General features: G+C 40.7%; 1 long non-coding RNA gene and 1 pseudogene across 2 annotated transcripts in view; one reads left to right on the top strand and one right to left on the bottom strand.

Annotated features, from left to right (window-relative positions):
• LOC309657871 overlaps positions 1-9,433 on the bottom strand; it is a 315,556-nt gene that overhangs the window by 195,804 nt on the left and 110,319 nt on the right. The gene's annotated exons all lie outside the window — the stretch shown is intronic.
• LOC309657829 (protein FAM170A-like) overlaps positions 2,035-9,433 on the top strand; it is a 41,910-nt pseudogene continuing 34,511 nt past the window's right edge. Inside the window, exon 1 of the transcript XR_014268319.1 lies at positions 2,035-2,389. The product of XR_014268319.1 is annotated as a protein FAM170A-like (transcript). The remainder of the gene's footprint in view (positions 2,390-9,433) is intronic.

The raw sequence follows: 9,433 nt of genomic DNA, 5'->3' as shown, positions 1-9,433 counted from the left end.
CACTAGGGACGTCCACCAGCATTTTCCAGAAGGAGGCCTGGAAATTGCTGGGGACTTCTCACAAATAGGGAATGGCCACAAGCCTTGCCACACAGACTATGTGCGTGGCCCTCCTGACTTACTCCCACTCACTCTCTGAATTGCCGGAGGTCTGAGATGGGGGTGCTGGCTGGAGGCAATGATCACGTGCAGGCTGGATCTCCTCCAGATTCTGATTCTCTTCCTGGGCATGTCGTCCTCAAGCACAGTTTCCATGTCCCTGGCCACACTGATCTCTCTCCTTCAGTCCCTCCCTCCCTCCCTCTCCTGCCTCCTAGTGCAGAGAATACTTTTTACATTTGAGATGAGATTTATTTTTTGTTCACAGAATTCTCACCTGTTCTACTGTGGCCTCCGTTTTTAACATTCCAAAGCTGAGAAGTTTCTTTTTTTCTCCCTCATTTCTGCTGAGTCTTTACCTTCCTAATGCAGTGAACTCAGAGTGCCTAGCTGACTGGATGGGGGAAAAAACCCAGGGAGCAAAGAGAAATAATAAAAAATATATCAGTTAATTTTTCATAGTGTTATCCAACTATATATTTTTAAAAATTAGGAATAATATTAGGAATATTCTCTTTATAAAAAACTGAATTATTGGGTTTCCCTGGTGGCGCAGTGGTTAAGAATCTGCCTGCAAATGCAGGGGACATGGGTTCGAGCCCTGGTCTGGGAAGATCCCACATGCCGCAGAGCAACTAAGCCCGTGCACCACAGCTACTGAGCCTGCGCTCTAGAGCCCCCATGCCACAACTACTGAGCCCCCGTGCCACAACTACTGAAGCCTGCATGCCTAGAGCTTGTGCTCTGCAACAAGAGAAGCCACTGCAATGGGAAGCCCGTGCACCACAGTGAAGAGTAGCCCCCGCTCACTGCAACTAGAGAATGCCCGCTAGCAGCAACAAAGACCCAAAGCAGCCAAAAATCAATAAATTAATTAAAAAAAACTATTATTTTAAAGGGTACAATGTATAAAAGTACAATAAAAGTTCCCCTTCATAACCCCCCAACCCCACTGTCAAGACTACTTCCTTTTGTAGAGATTATTGATCACTAGCTGTCTGATTTCAAGACTTTTGGTCCATGAATTTACATATGTAGGTGCTTTATATGTGATTTATAGCTTTATAGAGATTTTTTATTTATAAATTATATCATACCATATCTATTCTAAAATTAACATTTTGATTGGAGATATTTTGATGTCTTTAATATAGAGATTTAGTATAAATCTTTGCTGTAGGTCTATCCCATTTTTTAGGCAAATGTTATTTATTTACTTCTAGTGACAGATCATAATATAATTATTCCCCTATTGATGGACATTTCGAGAAAGATACTCTTTTTCTCCTGCAATTGCCTTGTGACTTTACCTGTTAACCAGATTGTGTTTCTTCTAAGTATTTTTGATTTATAAATTGTATCATACCATATCTATTCTAAAATTAACATTTTGATTGGAGATCTTTTAATGTCTTTTAGATAGAGATTTAATATTAATATTTTAAATAGTCTCCCGTTTCCTTGTGGATTATTGACATTTTAAACTCTGCACTTCAGTTTTCCCTCAATACCTGTAATTTTGTCATGGCTATTTCTCTACTTAAAGATGAGTAACTATGATTGATTTCTTCATTTTTTCCCCATCTCTTTCCAAGGTACTGAATTTGATTGTGTCTTATGAATTTGTGAAAAATGCTAGTCCTTGAGTCAGGACATTGGGCCCTTTACCAAGTAACTCAACCTATCTGGGCTTCAGCTTCTGTATGTGTGATCAAGAGGCTTGGACTAGCTGACTTTTCAAATGCTGTGTTTCTTTGATTCACTCTAACTTACTGATCTGCTACTTAAGAAGAGGGTCTGTTCTCATAAAGTAAGAACAGTTTTTTTAATCCTTGGGTTGGGCAGAGTTTAACTGGTCATACTCAGTTTGTTAGTTATATTTACTTTTACATATGCTTAACTCTAAATAATTTATATAGGTCTTGTGACTTTTTTTTAATTGCTGACACAGCAAGAGGCTTTATTGGGAAGGAGCGCCCGGGCGGAGAGCAGCAGCAAGGTTAGGGAACCCAGGCGGACTGCTCTGCCACGTGCCTCGCAGTCTCGGGCTTCACGGTAATGCGGTTAGTTTCCGGGTTGCCTCCGGCCCATCACCTCGCTTGGCCTGTAGTCGGCCTCAGGGTCCTTCCGGGTGGCGCGCGCATCTCTCAGCCAAGATGGATTCCAGTGCGAAGGGCTCTGCGAGGTTGGTCGTCTCCGCCGTCTTCTGGCCCCTCCCGAGTCCTGCTGGTTAGTTTTCCTCGGCAGCACCGTGTTCCGTGTCGGGACCTCCTGTTGTGAGACGCCTCAGGCAAGTGGTCATCGTCGTGCCGGGCCGAGGCGGGCGGTTTCGTTCCCTCACAGAATTACACGCAGCTTTTCGAGGACGGGGCTGCAAAGGGGAGGAGAAATGGGGCAACACCTGGGAGGGAAGTGGGCTAGGAGAGGGTCGTTGTCTTTTAAAGAGAAGAAATAAGACCATGTTTGTGAGGCGGTGGAAGGTTGCAGTGGAGAGGGGAGAGTTGCTGGTGTGTTAAGCACTGAGAGAGGAGATGGGGACCCGGGCCGGAGGTCCCTCTCCGGTACCAGAGGGAGAGGGGACTGAGGCAGAGCGCAGAGGAGGGGGCGGGAGAGGGGCTGTGGGCTTCCCTCCAGTGGCTTCTGCCTCCTCTGTGCAGTAAAAGCTGGTCACCAGTAAGAGGCAGGGAAGGGGCAGGAGCTGGCGGTTTGAGGGGTGGTAGGACCGAAAAAGGCAGAAAACCCTGGAACAAGGGCAGGACTGAGGTGGGGTCATGACTGCCGCTTTGGGCAGGAGAGAAACTCCACACAGGAGTGCGTACACCTGCTGCCTTTCCTCCAGCCACGGGCAGGACGCTCAAAGGGAGGAATATGCTGGTGTCTTGGCTGCTTTCTGCCTCAGGGGAATAGGCTCTCACAAGGGAAAATATCAAGAGCAGAGAGTAAAGCTAGAGCCAGACATTATTCCTCTTAGGCTGTCTGTAGTCAGATAGAAGTAGCCTGTCGTCTACCAGTCAGTCCATCAGTCAGTCAGCCAACAAACACTCATCTTACAGACACCTACTAAGCTCCAGGCACTGAGCGGTTGCTGGGGATAGTAAAATACTGTCTTTCTTACTAGACTAACTGTTATTTAATGTGGCTGGAGCTCCGTCAGTGAGGACACTCTGGAGAGGGAGCGAGTCTTTCCGCCCACGGGGAGAGGGCAGAGGAGGATCCCCACCAAGAGCTGCCCACGCTGCTTTCCTGGTTGGACCCGCTCTGTTCCTTGAACACACCTCACGCTGTTCCCTCTGCCCAGGGCCCTCTGCCCTGGCTCTCTGCATGGCCGGTGCCTTCGTTATCTCTCACGTCTTATCTCAAAACCCTCTAGGCCTCTACCTAGAGCACCTTTGGACTCTGCCTGGAAGGCTCCTCCCTCACTCACCTGTGGCTCCCTCCCGTGTGTCTGTTCTTTTTTTCCACCTCAGCCTTACTGAGGTCTAGTTGACAAATAAAATCGTAAGATACTTAAAGCATAGGTGCTGATTTGATATACGTATACATTGTGGAATGATTCCCCCAGTGAGTTAATTACCATATCCGTCACCTCACATATTTACCTTTTCTGTGTCTGGGAGAACATTTAAGCTCTACTCTCAGCAAATTTCAGTTACACTATACAGTGCTATTAACTAGAGTCACCACGTTTTACATCAGATCCTCAGGCCTTATTCATCTCATAGCTGAAAATTTCTACCCTTTTACTTTTACCAATCTCTCCCTATTTCCCCCACCACCAGCCACTGGCAACCACTTTTCTACTCTCGGTTTCTATGAGTTTGCCTTTCTTTCTTTTTTTCACAAAGGCACACTGTATTTTATTTTTACAAGAGATAAATAGACTGACACCAAGCATTGTAAATGGATGACCACAGCAAAAGCAACAATGATTGCAATTACCAAACACGAAACACACTCGTTCTATGTCATAATATTGACATTCAGTCCAGTAATCCTCCACTGTAACAGCTCCTTTACTTTGCAGTGAAAATTGATTTCTATATTCTTTGCCTCTGAGTCCTTGTGGGATTTTTTTTTTTTTATTTCAAGCAGAAAATCACAAAAATTATAATCATCCTCATCAGTTCACTCAGTCCCATGTAATTAATTTTCTTTTTCATCTTGATCTTTTGTTAGCACTTTGATGAGTTCATCAGTTTTTCATTAGAGTTCTGAAAATGCTTATTCATTCAGTTCAGCAGTACAGTCAGTTACCAGAAACCTGTAGTTGTCAGAGTCTTTTCTATGAATTCCTTGAAGATGAAATCCTTTTATAGGAACATATGTGCAAAAGCATCAGAGTACACCCAGAAGTGTCTGTAACTGACAAAAGACTTGAAAAGGACCATGGTTAAAGATTTGATGAAAGTTCATAATAGTGAAATTGACAAGGAAATTTAGTTTTTTCTGAGATATACGTTTTAAAGTAATAACTAGAATTATGAATTATGACATTATACCAGAACATACAAGATTTTTAGAAATTTCACGTAATGTCTGAAACATTTATATTAACATACTTCCCTACAGTTAACCCAATGAAAGTTTAGTATTAGTTGTTTTGTTTGTTTGTTTGTTTATACTGCAGGTTCTTATTAGTCATCAAGTTTATATACAAATCAGTGTATACGTGTCAATCCCAGTCACCCAATTCAGCACACCATCATCCCCACCCCACCACAGTTTTCCCCCCTTGGTGTCCATATGTGTGTTCTCTACATCTGTGTCTGAACTTCTGCCCTGCAAACCGGCTCATCTGTACCATTTTTCTAGGTTCCGCATACATGCGTTAATATACGATATTTGTTTTTCTCTTTCTGACTTACTTCACGCTGTATGACAGTCTCTAGATCCCTCCATGTCTCAACAAATGACTCAATTTCGTTCCTTTTTATGGGTGAGTAATAGTCCATTGTATATATGTACCACTCTTCTTTATCCATTCGTCCGTCGATGGGCATCTGGGTTGCTTCCATGACCTAGATAGTGTAAATAGTGCTGCAGTGAACCTTGGGGTGCATGCATCTTTTGGGGTTTTTTTTGTTTTTTTTTTTAAACATCTTTATTGAAGTATAATTGCCTTACAATGGTGTGTTAGCTTCTGCTTTATAACAAAGTGAATCACTTATACATATACAATATGTTCCCATATCTCTTCCCTCTTGCATCTCCCTCCCTCCCACCCTCCCCATCCCACTCCTCTAGGTGGTCACAAAGCACCGAGCTGATCTCCCTGTGCTATGCGGCTGCTTCCCACTAGCTATCTATTTTACATTTGGTAGTGTATATATGTCCATGACACTCCCGCACCCTGTCACATCTCACCCCACCCCCTCCCCATATCCTCAAGTCCATTCTCTAGTAGGTCTGTGTCTTTATTCCCGTCTTGCCACTAGCTTCTTCATGGCCTTTTTTGTTTTTTTTCCTTAGATTCCGTATATATGTGTTAGCATACTGTATTTGTTTTTCTCTTTCTGACTTACTTCGCTCTGTATGACAGACTCTAACTCCATCCACCTCATTACAAATACCTCCATTTCATTTCTTTATATGGCTGAGTAATATTCCATTGTATATATGTGCCACATCTTCTTTATCCATTCATCTGTCGATGGGCATCTGGGTTGCTTCCATGACCTGGCTATTGTAAATAGTGCTGCAATGACCATTGGGGTGCATGCGTCTTTTTGAATTACGGTTTTCTCAGGGTATATGCCCAGTAGTGGGATTGCCGGGTCATATGGTAATTCTATTTTTAGTTTTTTAAGGAACCTCCATATTGTTGTCCATAGTGGCTGTATCAATTTACATTCCCACCAACAGTGCAAGAGGGTTCCCTTTTCTCCACACCCTCTCCAGCGTTTGTTGTTTGTAGATTTTCTGATGATGCCCATTCTAACTGGTGTGAGGTGATACCTCATTGTAGTTTTGATTTGCATTTCTCTAATAATTAGTGATGTTGAGCATCTTTTCATGTGCTTCTTGGCCATCTGTATGTCTTCTTTGGAGGAATGTCTATTTAGGTCTTCTGCCCATTTTTGGATGGGGTTGTTTGTTTCTTTAATATTGAGCTGCATGAGCTGTTTATATATTTTGGAGATTAATCCTTTGTCCGTTGATTCGTTTGCAAATATTTTCTCCCATTTTGAGGGTTGTCTTTTCGTCTTATTTATGGTTTCCTTTGCTGTGCAAAAGCTTTGAAGTTTCGTTAGGTCCCATTTGTTTATTTTTGTTTTTATTTCCATTACTCTAGGAGGTGGATCAAAAAAGATCTTGCTGTGATTTATGTCAAAGAGTGTTCTTCCTATGTTTTCCTCTAAGAGTTTTATAGTGTCCGGTCTTACATTTAGGTCTCGAATCCATTTTGAGTTCATTTTTGTGTATGGTGTTAGGGAGTGTTGTAATTTCATTCTTTTACATGTAGCTGTCCAGTTTTCCCAGCACCACTTATTGAAGAGACTGTCTTTTCTCCATTATATATCTTTGCCTCGTTTGTCATAGATTAGTTGAGCATAGGTGCATGGGTTTATCTCTGGGCTTTCTATCTTGTTCCATTGATCTGTGTTTCTGTTTTTGTGCCAGTACCATATTGTCTTGATTACTGTAGCTTTGTAGTACAGTCTGAAGTCAGGGAGTCTGATTCCTCCAGCTCCATTTTTTTCCCTGAAGACTGCTTTGGCTATTTGGGGTCTTTTGTGTCTCCATACAAATTTTAAGATGATTTGTTCTAGTTCCATAAAAAATGCCATTGGTAATTTGATAGGGATTGCATTGAATCTGTAGATTGCTTTGGGTAGTAGAGTCATTTTCACAATATTGATTCTTCCAATCCAAGAACATGGTGTATCTCTCCACCTGTTGGTATCATCTTTAATTTCTTTCATCAGTGTCTTATAGTTTTCTGCATACAGGTCTTTTGTCTCCCTAGGTAGGTTTATTCCTAGGTATTTTATTCTTTTTGTTGCAATGGTAAATGGGAGTGTTTCCATAATTTCTCTTTCAGAGTTTTCATCATTAGTGTATAGGAATGCAAGAGATTTCTGTGCATTAATTTTGTATCCTGCAACTTTACCAAATTCATTGATTAGCTCTAGTAGTTTTCTGGTGGCACCTTTAGGATTCCCTATGTATAATATCATGTCATCTGCAAACAGTGACAGTTTTACTTCTTCTTTTCCAATTTGTATTCCTTTTATTTCTTTTTCTTCTCTGAATGACGTGGCTAGGGCTTCCAAAACTATGTTGAATAATAGCGGTGAGAGTGGACATCCTCGACTCGTTCCTGATCTTAGAGGAAATGCTTCCAGTTTTTCACCATTGAGAATGATGTTTGCCGTGGGTTTGTCGTATATGGCCTTTATTATGTTGAGGTAGGTTCCCTCTATGCCCACTTTCTGGAGAGTTTTTATCATAAATGGGTGTTGAATTTTGTCAAAAGCTTTTTCTGCATCTATTGAGATGATCATATGGTTTTTATTCTTCAATTTCTTAATATGGTGTATCACGTTGATTGATTTGCATATATTGAAGAATCCTTGCATCCCTGGGATAAATCCCACTTGATCGTGGAGTATGATCCTTTTAATGTGTTGTTGGATTCTGTTTGCTAGTATTTTGTTGAGGATGTTTGCATCTATATTCATCAGTGATATTGGTCTGTAATTTTTTTTTTTTTGTAGTATCCTTGTCTGGTTTTGGTATCAGGGTGATGGTGGCCTCATAGAATGAGTATGGGAGTGTTCCTTCCTCTGCAAATTTTTCGAAGAGTTTTTTTGGAATGTTTGATAGAATTCACCTGTGAAGCCATCTGGACCTGGACTTTTGTTTGTTGGAAGAGTTTTAATCACAGCTTCAATTTCATTACTTGTGATTGGTCTGTTCCATATTTTCTGTTTCTTCCTGGTTCAGTTTTGGAAGGTTATACCTTTCTAAGAATTTGTCTATTTCTTCCAGGTTGTCCATTTTATTGGCATAGAGTTGCTTGTAGTAGTCTCTTAGGATGCTTTGTATTTCTGTGGTGTCTGTTGTAACTTCTCCTTTTTCATTTCTGGTTTTATTGATGTGAGTCCTGTCCCTCTTTTTCTTGATGAGTCTGGCTAATGGCTTATCAATTTTGTTTATCTTCTCAAAGAACCAGCTTTTAGTTTTATTGATCTCTGCTATTGTTTTCTTTGTTTCTCTTTCATTTATTTCCTCTCTGATCTTTATGATTTCTTTCCTTCTGCTAACTTTGGGTTTTGTTTGTTCTTCTTTCTCTAGTTTCTTTAGGTGTAAGGTTAGATTGTTTACTTGAGATTTTTCTTGTTTCTTTAGGTAGGCTTGTATAGCTATAAACTTCCCTCTTAAAACTGCCTTTGCTGCATCCCATAGGTTTTGGATCGTCGTGTTTTCATTGTCATTTGTCTCTAGGTATTTTTTGATTTCCTCTTTGATTTCTTCAGTGATTTCTTGGTTATTTAGTAACGTATTGTTTAGCCTCCACGTGTTTCTGTTTTTTATGTTTTTTTCCCTGTAATTCATTTCTAATGTCATAGCATTGTGGTCAGAAAAGATGCTTGATATGATTTCAGTTTTCTTAAATTTACTGAGGCTTGATTTGTGACCCAAGATGTGATCTATCCTGGAGAATGTTCCGTGCGCACTTGAGAAGAAAGTGTAATCTGCTGTTTTTGGGTGGAATGTCCTATAAATATCAATGAAATCTATCTGGTCTATTGTGTCATTTAAAGCTTCTGTTTCCTTATTTATTTTCATTTTGGATATTCTGTCCATTGGTGTAAGTGAGGTGTTAAAGTCCCCGACTATTATTGTGTTACTGTCGATTTCCTCTTTTATAGCTGTTAGCAGTTGCCTTATGTATTGAGGTGCTCCTATGTTGGGTGCATATATATTTATAATTGTTATATCTTCTTCTTGGACAGACCCCTTGATCATTATGTAGTGTCCTTCCTTGTCTCTTGTAACCTTCTTTATTTTAATGTCTATATTATCTGATATGATTATAGCTACTCCGGCTTTCTTTTGATTTCCTTTTGCATGGAATATCTTTTTCCATCCCCTCACTTTCAGTCTGTATGTGTCCCTAGGTCTGAAGTGGGTCTCTTGTAGACAGCATATAGATGGGTCTTGTTTTTGTATCCATTCAGCCAGCCTGTGTCTTTTGGGTGGAGCATTTAATCCATTCACGTTTAAGGTAATTATCGATATGTATGTTCCTATGACCATTTTCTTAATTGTTTTGGGTTTGTTTTTGTAGGTCCCTTTCTTCTCTTGTGTTTCCCACTTAGAGAAGTTC

The sequence above is a fragment of the Balaenoptera physalus genome (assembly GCF_965194825.1).
Source record: "Balaenoptera physalus genome assembly, chromosome: 3".
Classification (NCBI taxonomy): domain Eukaryota; kingdom Metazoa; phylum Chordata; class Mammalia; order Artiodactyla; family Balaenopteridae; genus Balaenoptera; species Balaenoptera physalus.
Note: the sequence above shows the minus strand (reverse complement) of the source record. Positions and strands in the feature narration are given on the sequence as shown.